Below are 18,171 nucleotides of genomic sequence, written 5' to 3' on the forward strand. Positions count from 1 at the left end.
TTATTTATGTTGAACCTGATGCCTGTGTGTAGCCAAATTCCAGCCTGCCCCTTCCAGTAGGATCCTTTAACTTGTCTTCAAGCATCTCTTTGAGATGGTACCACTGGGACATCTCCCCAGATCTAGAATTCTCTTTTCAAGATGAGACAAGGCGGCAATAATATTGGAGGAACCACAGGCATGCGTTAGTATTGAGGTCCTTCTTAAAGGTGCTTCCTCAGTGGCCATGCTCTCAACAGCCCGAAGGTAAGCATCTCTGACTCACACAGCCCTGGCAGGTCTTTGGGCCTCTTTCCCCCTCAAATCCACCCACTGCATGCCAGCCAGTGTTGTCTATTTAAAAAGGAGATCTGACCATGTCATCACTCTTAAAGTTTTCAGAAAGGCCAACACAGAGCAGTGGTTAAAAAGACAGGGCCGGCTGGACACAGTGGTTCACGTCGGTAATCCCAACACTTTGGGAGGCTGAGGCGGAAGGACTGCTTGAGGCCAGGAGTATGAGACTAGCCTGGGCAACATAGTGAAATCCTAAAAAGAAAAAAGAAGAAAAAAAAAAGAACCTGGAACTAGTTTCAAATCTCAGCTCTGTCATTTACTAGCTGTGTGACCTTGGACAAATTACCTAACCTCTCTGGACCTCGCTTTCCTCACAAAAAATAGAGACAATAATATCTACTTCATAGGGCTCACATGAGGATGAACTAAGTTAGTAGAAAAGTACTCAGCATATGTGCCTGGCATGTAGTAACCATATAATACATTCCAGGTGTGTATTACCACTGACGCCCATGCATAGCTTCGGACTCATCTCATCCTCTATACCTTATCCTCCATCTCCATTTATTGAAATGACATTTAAGAGTCTATCATGTGTCAGGAACTCTCTTAGGAGGCATTTGGCAACTTGTACCACTCCTTGTAGGTCCCCTCAGTACACCACGCTCGCACTTTACGATTCCATGGTTTTGCTGATGCCATTCCTTCAGGCTGATACAACCTTTCCATCTTTCCTCACAAGGCCCTTACTTGTCCATTGAAACTCAGCTCAAATGTCACCTCGACACTGGGCTTAGTGGCCTCTCCTGTGCTCACCTCCACCTTAACCCTACTGAAATTGAAATTACCCTTTTCTGACTCTGTATCCTCTACTACAGGTAGGCTCCAAGAGTCATCTTTGTACCCCATGAACTCAGCAGCACAGGACACACAGTAGAAGCTAAACACCATCACTGAACTGAACCTCCTCTGCCTCCCATTGGCTGCTCACTGGACAGGTCCACCTACCTGCACAGGTAGCACACGTGATGAGGCCCCGCCCTCCCTCTCCAAGCAAGGAGGAAGGAGGCAAACTTACCTGCGTCCCCAGACTCCATCCAACCCAATTCTCTCCTCACCACCTCCACCCCCATCCCGTGCTGTGATGCCCAGGAAAACCACAATTCCTGGGTGCCACTCAAAGGCCTGTCATTGGCATCCATGCCTATTCTTTACATTGCTGGTCTAGGTTTAAAAAACAAACAAATTAAAAACTCTTAGAAAGACTGAAAGGGACCTTGTGCTAACTTTAAGGACAGGAGGGTAGGAACGTGACTAAGTAGCCATAGCCTGTCCCAACATCTGTGAAGAATGAAAGCAGCCCTGGCTGGAGGCACTAAATGGTGGTGGCGGCAGAAAGCAGGAGGCAAGCTACTTCTAGGAGTGGGAAACAGAAAAAAGAGAGGTGGAATCGCGAGGAAGGCCTTTATACTGGGAGAGCTGTCCTCCTTCCCCATCCTACTCTCCCCAGAATCCTGAGCCCAGAGCAGAGAGCACAGAGAGACCTGTGCCCGCCCAATGAGAGAGGTGGGCAGCAGTGTTGCCCAGTGGTTAAGAGTGCAGGATCTAGAGGTGGGTGGACTTGGATTCCGTCTTGGTTCTTCTCACCAGCTACATTACCACTGGGCAAACTGCCTGAAAGGAGATAACAATAGTGCCTACCTCCTGCAGGAGACAGAAGGATCAAATGAGATAACGCAATTGGAGTATTCAGCACAGCACCCAGCACATGGTTAATACTCAATAATCCTGATTAACTACAGTCACCCTTACCAGTGAGGGAGAAAAAGCACAGGAATTGTTCCTATTCACAAGACCAAAAGGAATAGCGTTCCTGTCCCCCAGGTTGACTCATGGTGGTTAGGAGGTTAGGGCCTAAGCTAATCGACTTAAAGGTACATTGTGGTTTAAGTAGGTTTCTGTGGCTTAGCTGGGGACCTGATATTATTGCTGTCATTCCTAACACAGACCACTCCATCACTTACTGCATTGAAAAAGTTATCTCTGTGGTCTACACTGACTCTACTAATCTCAGGACGCGGCCACTGCTAAAACTTCTCGGAAAATCCTCTATTAAAGCTGCCAAGGAGCTGATGTGCAAGGCCCACAGGAAAATTATCATTTTCTAGACACCTCTTTTACAGCACTGGAACCAGGTGGGACTTCAAATCCACCCAGCTGGTAATAAAAACCAGCTTGGATTCTCAAGAAACCACACTCCTTCATAAACAAAACCAACCATTCATCTCAACCCTGGATGCAGGGTCTAGTCTTGGTTTCGGAGGGTTATACGTCAGATGATAATCCTACATGATCTCTAGAACTATTTCAGCCTTTAAAGTCCTGGTTCCATGTAGTAGTGATGCTCTGCCTGCCAAATCCTGCCACAGGAGAAAGTATCCCTCTGTCAACCTTCAAAACGCCCCATCAGGTCAGTGGCGGCATTAGATTCTCATAGGAGTGCGAACCCTATTGTGAACTGTGCGTGCCAGAGATCTAGATTGTGCACTCCTTATGAGAATCTAACTAATGCCTGATGAGCTGAGGTGGAACAGTTTCATCCCAAAACCATCCCCCACATCTGTGGAGAAATTGTCTTCCACAAAACCGGTCCCTGGTGTCAAAAGGTTGGGGACCACTGCTCTGGAGGAATGGAAGAGCTACAGAGCCTTCTGGCAATGCTTCATGAATATCATTTATCATAACCAGGATTTTGAGTAACAAAAATACAGGCAGTCTCCAACATGCCAAGTCCAAACACTAATACTTTTTTTTTTGAGACGGAGTCTTGCCCTGTCACCCAGGCTGGAGTGCAGTGGCGTGATTTTGGCTCACTGCAACCGCTGCCTCCCAGGTTCAAGCAGTTCTCCTGCCTCACCCTCCTGGGTAGCTGGGATTACAGGCGTGTACCACCATTGCTGGCTAATTTTTGTATTTTTAGTAGAGATGGGGTTTCGCCAAGTTGGCCAGGCTGGTCTCGAACTCCTGACCTCAGGTGGTCCACCTGCCTTAGCCTCCCAAAGTGCTGGGATTACAGATGTGAGCCACAAACACTAATACTTTTGAATGCTAACACTATTTGAACTTGGTGCTGCCTTCAGTTGCTTTCATCTGAAATGCTCCTTAATGGGCTTTACTGTGTTTCTCTGGATTCTTCTCCTACCTCTCTGTTTGAGCCTCAATCTCCCTGGCTGTTCTCCTTCCATCGTTCTTGGCAGTGCTTCTGCCATGTGCCTCTGACTTCTTGTTCCCCTGGGCCTTCTTACCCACACCCTCTCAAGCCTTCTAAACCTTAGCCTTCTACTCCTGAACCCTTGACTCCTTTATAAAGGATGTCTCCATGCTGGGCACAGTGGCTCATGCCTGTAATCCCGGCACTTTGGGAGGCTGAGGTAGAAGGATCATTTGAGCCCAGGAGTTCAAGACCAGCCTGGGCAACATAGTGAGACTCCCATCACCTTCATTCCAATTCTGTTCCTGCTTTCCAGCTGCCCAAGCAGGAAACACCCTCTATGCTCCCCTTCTATGTCATACTTCATTTGTCCCCTAGACAGTTGGTTCTGCTTCTTAGATGCACCCTCCCATTGCCACCCTCATTCACCAGCAGCAGCACTGTGAACCCCATCCTCTCTCATTCTGGACTACTGCGACAGCTTCCCACAGGTCTCCCTGACTCAGCTCTTACCTCTCCAGCCCATTCTAGAATTCTGTTTATAAAACACAACCTGATCACACACTCTCACATTTCAAAACATCCAGTGGTTTCCTAGTAGCTTACAAGACATGGTCCAACTCTTCAAGTGGCACCAAGAGCCTGGGCCGAACTCTCCTTATGCTGTCATCACCTCCCCACCCCACTCCAAACCTATTTCCTACAGATCAAACTCAGTCATTATCCTGTGCTCCTTACATCATTCCAGCTCCTATAATGCCTTACCCTACCTTCTCTGCCTACCTTATTCGTTAAGGGATGAGTAAATGCCTGCTCATCCCTTAATACTCAGCTCCAGTAGGACCCTAGCAGAGCTGGTGGTCCCTTCTCCCAGCACACAAAAAACTTAATTTTTCTCTGGAATGGCATTTTATCACACTGTTCATGAGTCTCTATCCTCATCAGACTGAGAACTTCTTGCAGTCAAAGGTCCAGCCTTCCAGATCCCCCCAACCCCACCCCCAGTAGTGTCTACAGGACTCACAGCTCCAGCGTACTGGAGATCCTTGATAAATGTTAACTGAGTAAAATGAATGGCCATCAGTGAAACCACACTGCCATGTAAAGCTGGTATTTTTTAAATCACCTTACTTAGTTTGCCACTATCCAGTACATTTAAAATATCCAATCTGGGCATTACATGCGACTTACACACCATTAACGCTCTACAAAGTTAAAAAGCCAGTAAACTCTTGTGATGCCAACTCATCAGATAGAGTATGAAACTCAGTAGGGCCATGAAATTACCTGGATGAGCCACACCACACAAGCCTCTGATGCTTTTACCTGGCTGCTGTCTGACAGCAGAAACGTTTCCTGCTCTGCCCTTCACACACTCTGTGTATGCTCCCTTGGGTTAGCTTCCCAAGTGACCCTCCCAGGCAGGCAGGGACTTCTAGACCCCTAGTGAAACGCTTAAGAGTTCCAACCTAGGAGTCTTCTTCCAAGGTGATCCCCACAAGACCCCCCAGGACAGTCTGAGCTGCTACCCCAGGCAAGAATGAGTCACAAAAAAAATGAAGTGTCAGACTTGATTCAAGCCAAGAAGGCGAGGGATCCCTCAACCCTGCCTTGACTATGCAGACGAGAGAGCCAAATGTGCCCTTTTCCTCCAGCCCCAACAGACTGCCGCCCTTCAACACCAGTCCTTCCTTTTGTATTTGATCATGCTCAGAGATGATAATCCTGGTTAAAACAAAACAAATAGATTTTTCCCATGATCTGTGACCCAGAGAAAAATCTGGTCCATCTCTCTGTCCCCAGACAGGGCAATACTTAAAGTATAATGAAAAACAGCCATTTACAAGATCTATGAAGAAAACAAGGTCTTGGAAAATAGGGTAAGAGATACGGCCTATCTTCAGAAGTTACTGCACCAGGGAACCCTCCCCCTGGCCTCGTCCAGCCCCAACTAAGTCAGGCTCCCCTATGCCACACATATAGCACTATCCACAGCTGTACTTTTACTGAGGTGATTATTTGATTGTCATCTGTGTGTTCCACATTCAAATATCTGCTGAATACATGAATGTGTTGTAGACTCTGGGCACCGTGTGACCTTGATTTCTCTTTAAACTGCTGGTCCCCCAGGGCACAGCTGGGGCCCCAATTAGCTACAAACCACCTATCCTAAATATGCCAATACAATTCTGTTGTTCAGCTGTCAGCATGCCTTTGGCTTTCTGACTTTAATCTCCCAATTCAAATAAATCCAAAACTCTAGACTCTGACATCTGTGGCTGGGCTCCCCGCCTTTCCGCAATTGCTCCCCGCCTTTCCGCAATTGGAATTTGGAAATTGAACTTTTTAAAAACTGAAGAGCAAAAAAGGGAAGAGACACTTTCAAAAGGTTGCTTGTATGTCTAAAGACCTAGCCATCGCCAGCCCAAAGTTGGAAGTTATTTTGTTCTGGGAATTATTAAACTGTCATCCAGTGGTGCCATTTACTGAGGGAGAGGAAAGGGGATGGGGTGGGAAAGGGAGGAGACTCACTCTACAGCACATTTCTGGATTTATTCTCTGAATGGGAATAGCAGACAGATTTTAACAAGAATTGAAGTCCCTGTTCTCCCTCCATCCTCCTTTTTAAAAGTGCTTCCACCACGTGCCTCTGATCCTTTGAGGCCCAGCAAATGTACGCAGCCTGTTTACCTTTTTAATATAACTTTTTTTTTTCCTGAGACGTTGTTTCGCACTTGTTGCCCACGCTGGAGTGGAATGGCGCAATCTGGCTCACTGCAACCTGCGCCTCCCGGGTTCAAGCAATTCTCGTGCCTCAGCCTCCCAAGTAGCTGGGATTATAGGCACCCGCCACCACACCCTGCTAATTTTTGTATTTTTAGTAGAGACGGGGTTTCGCCATGTTGTCCAGACTGGTCTGGAACTCCTGACCTCAGGAGATCCGCCAGTCTCAGCCTCCCAAAGTGCTGGGATTACAGGCATGAGTCACTGCGCCCGGCCCTTTTTTTTAATTTTTTTTTTTTTATTTTTGAGACGGAGTCTCGCTCTGTAGCCCAGGCTGGAGTGCAGTGGTGCGATCTCCGCCCACTGCAAGCTCCGCCTCCCGGGTTCAAGCTATTCTCCTGCCTCAGCCTCCCGAGTAGCTGGGACTACACGCGCCAGTCACCACGCCCGGCTAATTTTTTGTATTTTTAGTAGAGATGGGATTTCACCATGTTAGTCAGGATGGTCTCCGCCCACCTCGGCCTCCCAAAGTGCTGGGATTACAGGTGTGAGCCACCGCGCCCAGCCACCTTAAATTTTTAAAGTTCCGCAAAACGGCTGGGTGTGGTGGCTCATGCCTGTAATCCCAGCACTTTGAGATGCTGAGGCGGGCAGATAGCCTGAGGTCAAGTGTTCCAGACCAGCCTGGCCAACATGGCGAAACCCCGTCTCTACTAAAAATACAAAAATTAGCCAGGCGTGGTAGCACACGCCTGTAATCCCAGCTACTTGGGAGGGTGAGGCAGAAGAATCACTTGAACCCGGGAGGCTAAGGTTGCAGTGACCGAGATGGCGCCACTGCACTCCAGCCTGGGCGACAGAGCAAGACATCGCCATTTCAAAAAAAAAAAAAAGTTCGGCCGGGCACGGTGGCTCACGCCTGCAATCCCAGCACTTTGAGAGGCCGAGGTGGGCGCATCACAAGGTCAGGAGTTCGAGAGCATCCTGGCTAACGCGGTGAAACCCCGTCTCTACTAAAAGTACAAAAAATTAACCAAGCGAGGTGGCGGGCGCCTGTAGTCCCAGCTACTCCGGAGGCTGAGGCAGGAGAATGGCGTGAACCCGGAGGGCGGAGCCTGCAGTGAGCCGAGATCGCACCACTACACTCCAGCCTGGGCGACAGAGCAAGACTCTGTCTCAAAAAAAAAAAAAAAAAAAAAAAAAAAGTTCCAGCTGGGCGCGGTGGCTCACGCCTGTAATCCCAGCACTTTGGGAGGCCAAGGCGGGTGGATCACCTGAGGTCAGGAGTTCGAGACCAGCCTGGCCAATGTAGTGAAACCCTAAAAATACAAAAATTAGCCGGGCGTAGTGGCAGGTGCCTGTAATCCCAGCTACTCGGGAGGCTGGGGCAGGACAATCGCTTGAACCTGGGGGGTGGAGATTGCAGTGAGCTGAGATCACGCCATTGCACTCCAGCTTGGGCAACAAGAGCGAAACTCCATCTCAAAAAAAAAAAAAAGTTCCGCAAAATTAGTTGTTTCTTGGTCAGACTTCCCACTAGATTGCAAACCATTCTTGGCCATGGTTAATCAGACATGAGACCATGTCTGGTTAATTAGCCCTCATACGCAGCCCAAAGCTTGGCAAGAGGAGCTCAGAAAGCTCAGTAAGCCTTGGTTGGAGGAAGGTAGGAAGTGAGGGCAGTTTGGGAGGGAGGCCCTGGAACAACTGCAGATAAACCTCCAGGATTCTACAATTTATTAATTCCCTGTTATGCGTCTATGAGGGATCATATCTCAATTAATCCTCACAACAACTCAGGGAGACAGGCATTATGATGATGACCCCTGCTTTCCAGACACAGAAAAAAGAACAATTTGCCCAAGATCACACAATTAGAGAGGACCAAAACCAGGATTCAAATCCCCCGTCCCTTGCAAGTAGATCCTTCCTCCCCAAGCCAGAGAAGAGTCTGAGGAAGTGCATTCTCAGTCCCTGAATTCCTTCCAGAGCTTCAAGCAGAATGGGAGAGTCTAAGTCAACTCAACATAATGCAAAATGAAGACGTCAAGTTCTCTCTAAACACCCTCAGACTCTCAGCTCAATGCTTCAACATTAAATTGCCGAAATGGGAGAAAACAAATGAGGGATGGGAATAACCTGAGCCAGAAGGTGGGACAACAGATTAGGCACAAGAAAAAGGGACTTTTCAGCTCTTAAACCTCTCTGCTAATGAGGTACTTAGCTTTAAGGCTGCAGTTAAGTGTGGGGATAACTTTTCCTCAAATCCTACAAAGAACCCTGTGAGCAAAACAAACTGCAAGCCCTATTTAATTTAGGTTTATGTAATGTGCACGTTTATACCATTAACGTAACCTGTCCTGAAAGTTAATTCATTTCTCTCTTATGGTCCATTTGGCAATGGGTCAACGTAGGGAGGGACCCCCAACAGACAAAGACCAAAGTGGTAAAAGAAGAAACAAAGCGTTGCGGGGGGCGGGGGGGCGGGGGGGGCAGGCGGTGCAGATATCCTGGATGACGTGTAGGGGCAACACAAAGGAAAAAGCAAAAACAGAAAGAGCAAGGGCAAGGGGGCCAAGGGGGCCAAAAGCCAAGGCTGCTTGGTAGCTCCTGCCAGAGGGATCAACCACGACCTCAGTGGTTTCCAGACCTCAGTCATGTGTGGGGTTGGCTGCTTTAGAAGAACCTGGGAAACAGTTTTTCAGGGGTTGTTACTATTTTCTTGTTTTTGTTACAAATTTCCCATCCTGAAAATTCTGATTTTGTAGCCCTTTAGCGGGACGATGAATTCTTAAGGCAGCCAGCTTCGAGAATCCCTAGAGATAGCCTCCCTCCTGGGGACGCCTATGATCTGAGGCAATTAGTCATTGTGCAGTGCTCTTCACCCTTACTGTGAAGGAAGTCACAGTCCACTCCCACGGAGTGCTCTATCTGCAGCCATGGTAGCTGAGAACTACATCTCAGTGCCCTCTTTCCCCATCTCACGTGCTTCCTGAACATTCCCCATACACTCCCTCTTATGTTCACGCCTCGGTGCCTTTGCACAACTGTTCCCCATGGAATGCTTCTGTATGTGTAAATCCTCTTCATTCTTCACCAATCCATCTCGAAAATAGGGATCAAAATATTCCTGATGGGCAGGATCTGTTCCATGCCTACACTTATTTGCCCCAGGTACTCCTGAACAGAATGCCTTGAGAAAACAAAAAACAAATCACTAGAAAGGTCAGTATTTCCTAGAACCAAAAATTTCATATCAGGTAAAACAAAGCCACTTTCTCTGGTGCAACTGAACTTGGTCACCGTTCACACCCAGAAGATCCTGTTTGAGCCTCAGTGGCACCCATCTGCCAACTGGATGTCAAGCCTTCCTTTCCCAGTGAGAAACAGACAAAGGAACTCCAGACACTGGAGGGTAACCTCATTTGGAGCCAGCAATCCAGTTTCGAATCAAAGCCACTCAGTCTAGACACACTGCTTTTAAGACCACAGGGGAGGGCTAACTGCTCTGTAGCTCAGGAGACCCAGGTGCTGCTGACCCATCCAGGTAACAGGAATGCAGGTGGCAGTGCTGCACCTCACAAGCAGAATGCTGCTCTGCCTCGTTTCAGAGAGAAGGTAGACTCTGCCTAGAATGGAGACGTGGGCTATTTAGGGTTTAGATGACGAGCTGGTATTATTCCAGAATGTGCAAGAGTAGGAAGAGGCCTTGGTCTGAGAAACAGAAGGTATGGTTTACAGCTTCCACTTTGCCCTAATTAGCACTATGTCTTAAAACAAGTCCTTTTTTTCTGTTTGAACCTCAATGTTTATATCTCCAAAATGTTAACACCTAAACCGATTTTAATGCCCAACCCAGTATATACCTAATTAATATAAAATAAAAATTACAAGGTTAACACTAGAAAAAAATTAGGATGCAGGGCCCTACATAGTCACTAAAATCAAGCCTGTACAAATTTGACTCTGTACTTCCTGGTAGCCAAAGCAAAAAGAGAAATATCATGCTATAAATTTCTAATTTCCACAAAAGAAAAAGCATACCAGGTTTTCAGGAGAGACAAAGCTTTTCAGAGACATTAGGTTCTAAAAGAATTTCTCCCATGAACTTCTTAAAGGGGGCATTGAATATGTAGCTAGTCTTCAACAATATAAACCCTTACAAGAATTACAGTAACAAGTTATATAAAGCTATTTCTGACAGTGTCCTTCCATAAAGAAAAGGGCAGACACTGAAGGCCAACTCAGTAAAAATAACAATGGAGGGGCTGACATAATGGCGCATGCAGATGGCCCAGCCTAATCAAGTCTAAAACCAAGAATCGCCACAGGGGCAGATAGACAACATGTCCTTCCAAAAACTTCTGTAACTGTTACTTCTTCCAGGTGGGTGTTGGGCAGCAGTCAGCTTGCAAATACATGGTTTCTAAATTCCATTCCAGTTCAAATAGATGTAAGTGGCATTTCCAGTCTTTACTTACTTATATTAAGAAGTCCTCCTCTGACCCCACCACACACTGTCCACTCCCAAATCAATGGATTGAGAATGGATTCCTCTGAGCCAGAGAGAGGGGAATCCGCCTATTAATATAAGTGCTGTTATTAATAGCTAGCACTGAGTGCTTAGGTGCCAGGCTCTGTGCCTGGTTTCCCCTGCAGTCTCATTTAATCCTCCCATCAGTCCTGTGTGATGCAAACTATTATTAGTACCATTTTAAAAATAAGGAAGAAAGATTCAGAGAATTCTAGTAGATTGCCAAGGTCACAGAGCTAATTATCCAGGTCTTTCTGATTCCAAAGTCCAGGCTCTTAGCCCCACATATAGTGCCGCCTGGTATTAATGAAATGTGATTACTGATAGAAATGCTAACATTTGTTAGAACAAAACAAACAGTGAGGCCTAGAATAAGGTTACTGGGGTAGGTAAGAGTTGTTTATTATTAATGACAACAAAATAACAATGGAGCTTTTGGAGCCTTTGCCAATCTATAAATGGAATAAAGGAATGAAAACTATTGTGAAAAGTAGAAATAGTGCAAGTGAAAGTAATTCTGAGAGAATACTATATTATCCCAGAAAAAGAGAATAATCTTTTCCTCTTCTCAAACTATATTTCTTCCTCTAGAGAATCTAAACCTTGGTTCTCTTGGTCATTCATGCATTCAACCAACAAATATTTATCCAGTGTCTACTGCACACCAAGCATTTTCAGCAGTAAGCAAAACAGAAAAGCTCTCAAGCTTCCGTGTTGGCAAACAAGTAGATAATATATTTCCAGACGGTATTAAAGTGCTTTGAAGAAAATAAAGTTAAGGGGATTAAGAGAGGCTGAGGGGCAGAGAAGGGAGGAGCTGTTCTAGATAACTGGTCCGTCCGGAAGTAGCTCTGAGAACCAAGTTAGAGTCAGCCACGCAAAAATTTGGAGAAAGAGCCAAGCACGGTGGCTCATGCCTGTAATCCCAACACTTGTCAGAGGCTGAGGCAGGCAGATCACCTGAGGTCAGGAGTTCAAGACCAGCCTGGACAATATGGTGAAACTCCGTCTCCACTAAAAATACAAAAATTAGCCGGGCGTGGTGGGGTGCGCCTGTAATCCCAGCTACTTGGGAGGCTGAGGCAGGAGAATCACTTGAACCAGGGAGGCAGAGGTTGCAGTGAGCAGATCATACCACTGCACTCCAGCCTGGGCAAGAGCAAGACCCTGTCTCAAATAGAAAAGAAAAGAAAAATTTGGAGAAAGCATCCTGGAAAGAGTTACTAGCAGTAGAAAAGCCCTATGACAAACATAAGTATAGCATGTTTCAGAAACCTTAGAAAGGCGAGCTTTTTTTAAGCAGGAAGAAGCAGAGTGGACAGGGTGGGGATTGGTAAGAGATGAGGCAGAAGATGGGGGAGTAGGACAAGCCGTGTGGTGCCTACAGGGAAAGGAATTAGATTATATCTGAAGGGCAGTGGGAAGCCATTGGCAAATTGGCGACAAGGGAATAGCAAATTCTGATTTACTTTTAAGCTCTCCAGTGCTATATCCACAGCTCCCAGGTAAACAAACTCAGGCAGTACAATACTTCACAGACTCAAGTGTATCACCTTTTGTTAAGGACAATGTCACTGAAAACTAACAACTCTAAAAAATATCTTTAGCCTGCAGGCCCTGGCTGGCTTTCCATCGTTACAGGCTCAAGTTGAAAATGATGTTTCTTCCTTTTCCAAAACTTTATACCTTTTTATGCTCGGGGAATGCAGTTGTCAGAGCACCTAGTGGTTTGCGTGACAAACCCTAAGGAAATGCCAAGGTAATTTACAATGGGAATTGATCACATCCTCCATCTGAATCTCACTTCAACATCTCTTCCTTCTGGCTTTTCCAATCCTGCGACATCTTATCCCTTGCCATCCTTTTGTTGCTTTCTTTTCTCCATATGCTCAAAACTAAACATTCTGAATGTGAGTTGCTTGGCCAAACTGAACATTATTAAAGTTAATTTTTAAAATCCCACACTTAATGCTCCCATAAGGCACACCTTTAGCAAGAAGGGCTACAGTTGAAGTTGAATTTGGATAGAGTCCTTTTTGAAGCTAAATCGCAGCTTTCATTAATTCAAATAAATGTATCCTACCAATATGTCTGGACACAATAACTAACAGGGAAAAATCTAACCTGTGGCTGCATCAGGCGTGTGTGTGTTTGTGCCTGAAGGCGGAGATAACAGCATCAGAAACTGGATGCCTAACAAGATTCACCTGCACACAGGGACTGGGCCATCACAATGGGACGTAACCAGGACTGGGGTAGCAGGAGGTATGGGAACTTGTGCCTCTTATTAAGACCTGATGGTAGACAAACTCCTGACTCCTCACCACCCCCCCAAATAAAAAGTCACCTGCCTGCCTTTCCCCGAGGCTACACAGTCTGGAATACACAGATACTAAACAAAATCAACCTTTTCTTCAGCTGGCCAATTGTGAATCTCCCAGGCACAAGGACTGTGTGGCTGCCTCAAAACCATGAGAATTCACATAATCTATGAACAGCACAGCAACTCATGCAACTCATCGGCACTACTCACATCTCCAACCCCCACACACCTAGAAACATCTCCTGGTACACAACACTGTGCAGCAGCCCTCAAACAGGCTGGAGTGGAGAGGGAGGGATACCAGCCTCTTAAAGCCAACTGCTTCATGGCAGTTGAGAACAAACAATACTGTGCCCTTAGACTTTTCAAAGCCTAAGCTAGTGTGATTGGCAGCTGAGTGATTTTGGGATTGCAGAGTATGGGGTCACATACCTGACTGCACTTCAGAGCCAAGTTAATTCCTTCCATTGTTCACTGCCTCCAGTTCCCACTAGATCAGGGGCTCTTATCAAGCACCTGCATCACAATCTCGTGGGTCCCCTGGTAAAAATGCAGATTCCTGTGGCCCACTGGAAATAAACATCTGCGGAGTAGCCTGACAAACTGTATTTTTAAACACTACCCAGGTCATCTTTATACACATTTAAGTTTGAGGACCTCTGCCCTAAAGCGATGCTTCTCAAACTATGTGTCAGGACCTGCTTGGTCAGGAAATCAAATTAATGGGTCATAACCAGCAGTTGATTTTTTTTAATGAAGTAGAAAAAAAAAACCTTTAAAACAGAGCACACTGCGGGGAGTAAGGGTGATTATTGTTCTCTGAAACTTATTTCAGTTACAGACCTGTATGCAGTGCAGGTCCCAGAGTCTGAAAACCATGCTCCTAGAGGGAAGAAGGAAAACAGTCTTCTTGCGCATGGTGTTTATTTTCCATTTTCCACCCCTAACTCCAAGCTTCTTGATTTTGGTTCAAGCACAGAAATATCAAGACAGATCCAAGAAATCCTGTCATTGAATGCTAACCTGCGCCGGCAAAGCCCAACTGAGGAAGCGGATGAGGCTCCCACTGCACTCCTGCCTCAGATCCGATCATGGAGCTGGGGACAGGGGATGGTGCCAAGGGGGAAGTCTGCACAGCTCTCCCCAGGCTGGGCCTGTTTCTGGGGAAAAGAACTTGCAGCCACTCAAAACACAGCTTAGAAGAATGAAAATGTTCCTCACCGGAGGCGAGACTCAGCCATTCATAGGCCCTGTGGCCCCCAGAGGCAGGAAAGCACGGGGGAGCAATAACCATGTGAAATCAAGTCCCACCCCAGAGCCAGTGAGGCGGTTTACTGAACTTCTTGGACCTTTAATGCTCTGTGAGGCACAGGGAAGCTGACCGCTACCCTTCTTGCCCAGTGCTTTGGAACAAGGAAGAACAAGGAAGGAAGGGCAGAGAGAAAAAGACAGCTGTCTCGTTAGCCTTCAGATTCACCAAAGGCAAGGACTCACTCAAGAGCCTCCCAAGTTGCAAGGACAGCAAATCAGCAAGGAGGCCAGAAAGCAAAAACCCCCAGCAAAGCTTCGGAGCAGTTCCCTGGGGCCATTCACAGCGGCGGGACTGGGGGGCGGGCGAGGGTGCAGCTCCGCACCAAGCGGAGGAAAACAAGACACTCGCTCACCTGGCTTTTTAAACTCTCGCAGCTAAGACTGAAGGCAGAGGTGGCAATCTTCCGGACAAGAAGTCCAAAAGAACAGGTGTCCCCCACCCCCGCACGCCCCCAAGACCGGAGAAAAGCCCACCACTCCGGGAAAGACACTAGAGGAGGTCGGCGGCCAAGCAGGGTGAACTGGAAGTGGCGAAAGGTCGGGGCCGCCCCTAAGAGCCAGCTCCGGGGAGGCGCTCGCGGCAGAGGCCCCCGCATTCCGTCGGGCAGGACCTCGCGCCCACCCCCTTGGCAAGGACACCGGGGAGGCGCCGGGACGCGGCCAGGGAGGAACTCGGCTGCGGTTACCTCGACCCGGGTCGGGGCAGACGACGCGCTCCGAGAAATTTCGAGGGCGCCCAGTCCCACAGTGGAAGGCCCCCAGGGCGGCGCCCCTGGACCTAAGTGTCCCCAGGACTCTCCGAGGCAGACGCGGCGTCACGAGAGGACGGAGGGCGTCCCCAGCCCCACCCGGACCCCATGGAGTCCGAACCCGCGGGGACGACGCGGAGGAGGAAGCGGCGATCCCAGCTCCGCGCCCCCGCCCCAAACCTGGCCCCGCAGACTCGCCCAGCCCCTGGCGCGCGTCTCCCGCCCCGGCCGGGGGTCCCGCGCCCTTGGGCTCCCTCCGCGGGCGGCCGCGGGCCCGGCAGTGTTTGTAAACAAACCGGTCACGTGGCCCGGCAGCCGCTCCCCGTCCCCGGCGCCCACGGGGACCCCACGAGGAACCGAGGGCGCCGCACCCCCAACCCCGTGCAGGCCCGGCCGGGGGAGTCCGGAGGCCGGGGCCGGGGACCCAGAGCCAGAGCTGACAGCGCGCCCCACGCCCACGCGCGCCCGGCCCGCGCCGCACTCCGGCGCACTCACCCGGCGACAGGCGGCCCTGTCCGGCCAGCGCGGGGCTTGGCTCCGCTGGGGTGCGCAGCGGCGAAGCGCGGCCCGGCTGGGGCTCGGGCTCCCGGCGCGCTCTTAAAGCCACAGTCTCCGCCACCGCCGCGGCCGCCACTCCGCATCCCTCCGGGTCCGGGCCGGGGGCTACCCCGTGATGGACGCGCCCCCCCGCCTATCCCCTCGGCTCAGCACATAGCAACACGCCGCGGGTTGGCCGGGCGCAGCCGCAGCCCATCCGCGCAGAGCCAATCATCAGAGGACGGAACTCCGCCCCCCGCTTCCCCGACCGCCCACTCCCCCACCCCTCGGCCCGGCCCAGCCTGGGCTAGGGGAGAGCGGCTGGTTAGGGTCCCGCCCGTCCCGGCAACTTGCCGGAGGGGCAGGGACCCAGAGTGACAAAGCTGGGTGGGCTCTCAGCGCCTAGGAGGAGGCCGTTTATTTGGGTTTGGGGTTTGTCCCCAGGGCAGGGCTGGGATTCCCAGAACCTGGGTTGTATTTTGGGGCGGGGGGATTTGCAGTGCATCTCCTTGGAGGCTCAAGATAGTCATTCCTTTCTTACGTTTTAAACCTCGCCCTAAGCCATAGCCTAAATTACCAGAAGTGGCCCTCAGGCCCCGGGGCAATTGAATTTAAAATGATAGGGGGGAGGGGGGAGGGATAGCATTAGGAGATATACCTAATGCTAAATGACGAGTTAATGGGTGCAGCACACCAACATGGCACATGTATACATATGTAACAAACCTGCACATTGTGCACATGTACCCTAAAACTTAAAGTATAATAATAATAAAAATTAAAAAAAAATGATAGTGCTAGTTCCACCCAGCCCACCCATGCCCTGCTCAGAAGCCAGGCATTTACCCTCTTCTCTCTGCCCTCCTAGTAATTTCGGCGAATTAAAAGTACGAAAGGGGCTTAGAGGAATTGAAGACCGCTCTATAGCTGCTAATTTTCCATGACTTTCAGAGGCAGATGACGGTAATTAGAGTGGGATGGTCCTAGTGACCAGAGGGGAGGAGTCCACGTTCTGGGTCACTGAGGTGGTGCTTTTCAAGGAAGAGCAGGTTAAAAAATAACCTCGTGGCAGTCAGGAAACCAGTGAGGCACTAGGTGGGTGGAGTGGGGCAGTTTCCCAGCAGGAAAACAGGACAGTTTGATAAAAAATGTTGGCACGGACAAGGTGAACAGAGCAGGGCCTGCCTTTCACTCAAGACACTGGGGTTCCGCAGTTCCTCTGGGAACTCCTCCTCCAAGGAAACTAGTGTTTTACTGTGCAGCCATCAGGATGTGAGGTGCTGCAGGAGGTGAAGCTGACTCCCCGCCTTCCACACACTGGTTTGCACGTACACCCAGAATGCTGGCTCACCTGCATCTCCACCCAGCTGTCTTTAAAATATGCTTGGTCAACCAAATTGTATTCAGTTAATATCTATTGCATGTGAATCCAGTCCCCAAAGTTAATAAAAACAACAAAACACCCCAAATACCTCAGTATTGTGGGGCTGACATATCAGCCTCAGATTTGCAGTTTCAGTGTAAACAAAGGCTATGTCCTGGTTCACAACTGACTAGTTTGGAGAGTCTAAAACGGGGGTAAAAATGCTTTCAGATGAGAAGGAATCACAAACAAGAACTGTTTAGCATTTAATCCTTAATCTAAGATGTGATGGATTCTTTAGATTAAAAAGAGCTTGCCGTCTCGCCCTGATCTGCGTCTTGAGCAAGTTTCTTTGTCTCTCCAGGCCTAGGTTTCCACAGTTTAAAACAAGGAGGGTTGAAATAGGGTGATCTCAAGTCCCTTCCAGCTCTGAAATTCTAAGTAGGGCCAGAAAGTCATGTTTGTTACAACGTTTCCGCAATATTGTGTGAGCGAATATTTGTGTTGCCACATCACCACTTCCTAACAGTAGATGCTGAATTAGTTTAACACCCTAGGATATTGGTATGTTATGTAACAAGACTGGTGGCTACTGTTTCGGTTTAAATAAAAGATAACGTTAGCTAAACAAGACTAGCCTGATACAGTGGTTTCAGAGGAAGCTCTGAGGACCCCTTCAGGCCTGCTGTGTGTATGCAGGGGACTGGAAGAGGCCCCAGACCTTAGGGTCAGGAGACAATAAAACCAGCCAGCCGGCCAACAACAAAAAAAGTATTAAGCCTGATCATGCCTCCTCCCAGTCAAAAAGAGCCAAGCATTTTGAGCTGGTAAAGGAGAAGGGAGAGGTGAAACAATGAAGTAAGTGAAACAAAGTAATAGATGCAACTTCTCTTCTCTGAACCCAGAGAGGGGCACTTGAATTGTCCCTCAATACATTTTCTCAGTGCCTATTATGGGCAGAATTTCCTGCTTGACTTGGATGATAGTATTCTGAAGAATCTACTGAGAAGAGAGACGCTGAGGCCAATGGAGAGTTGGTGAAATGAGACAGATGTTTATCCTGGAAAGCAAAAAGAGATGGAGAGAGAGAGAGAAATAAACAAATGTGTTCAGTCAGCCAAGGCTTAAACAAACAAACAAACA

At 48.5% G+C, this 18,171-nt stretch overlaps 1 protein-coding gene across 1 annotated transcript in view; it reads right to left on the reverse strand.

Moving 5' to 3' along the window:
• YPEL2 (yippee like 2) overlaps nucleotides 1-15,854 on the reverse strand; it is a 67,720-nt gene extending 51,866 nt beyond the window's left edge. Inside the window, exon 1 of the mRNA XM_054457203.2 lies at nucleotides 15,624-15,854. The gene's annotated coding sequence lies outside the window, so the exon portion shown is untranslated. The remainder of the gene's footprint in view (nucleotides 1-15,623) is intronic.
• Nucleotides 15,855-18,171: the final 2,317 nt, after the last annotated feature.

Source organism: Pongo pygmaeus, chromosome 19 (assembly GCF_028885625.2).
Source record: "Pongo pygmaeus isolate AG05252 chromosome 19, NHGRI_mPonPyg2-v2.0_pri, whole genome shotgun sequence".
Lineage (NCBI taxonomy): Eukaryota > Metazoa > Chordata > Mammalia > Primates > Hominidae > Pongo > Pongo pygmaeus.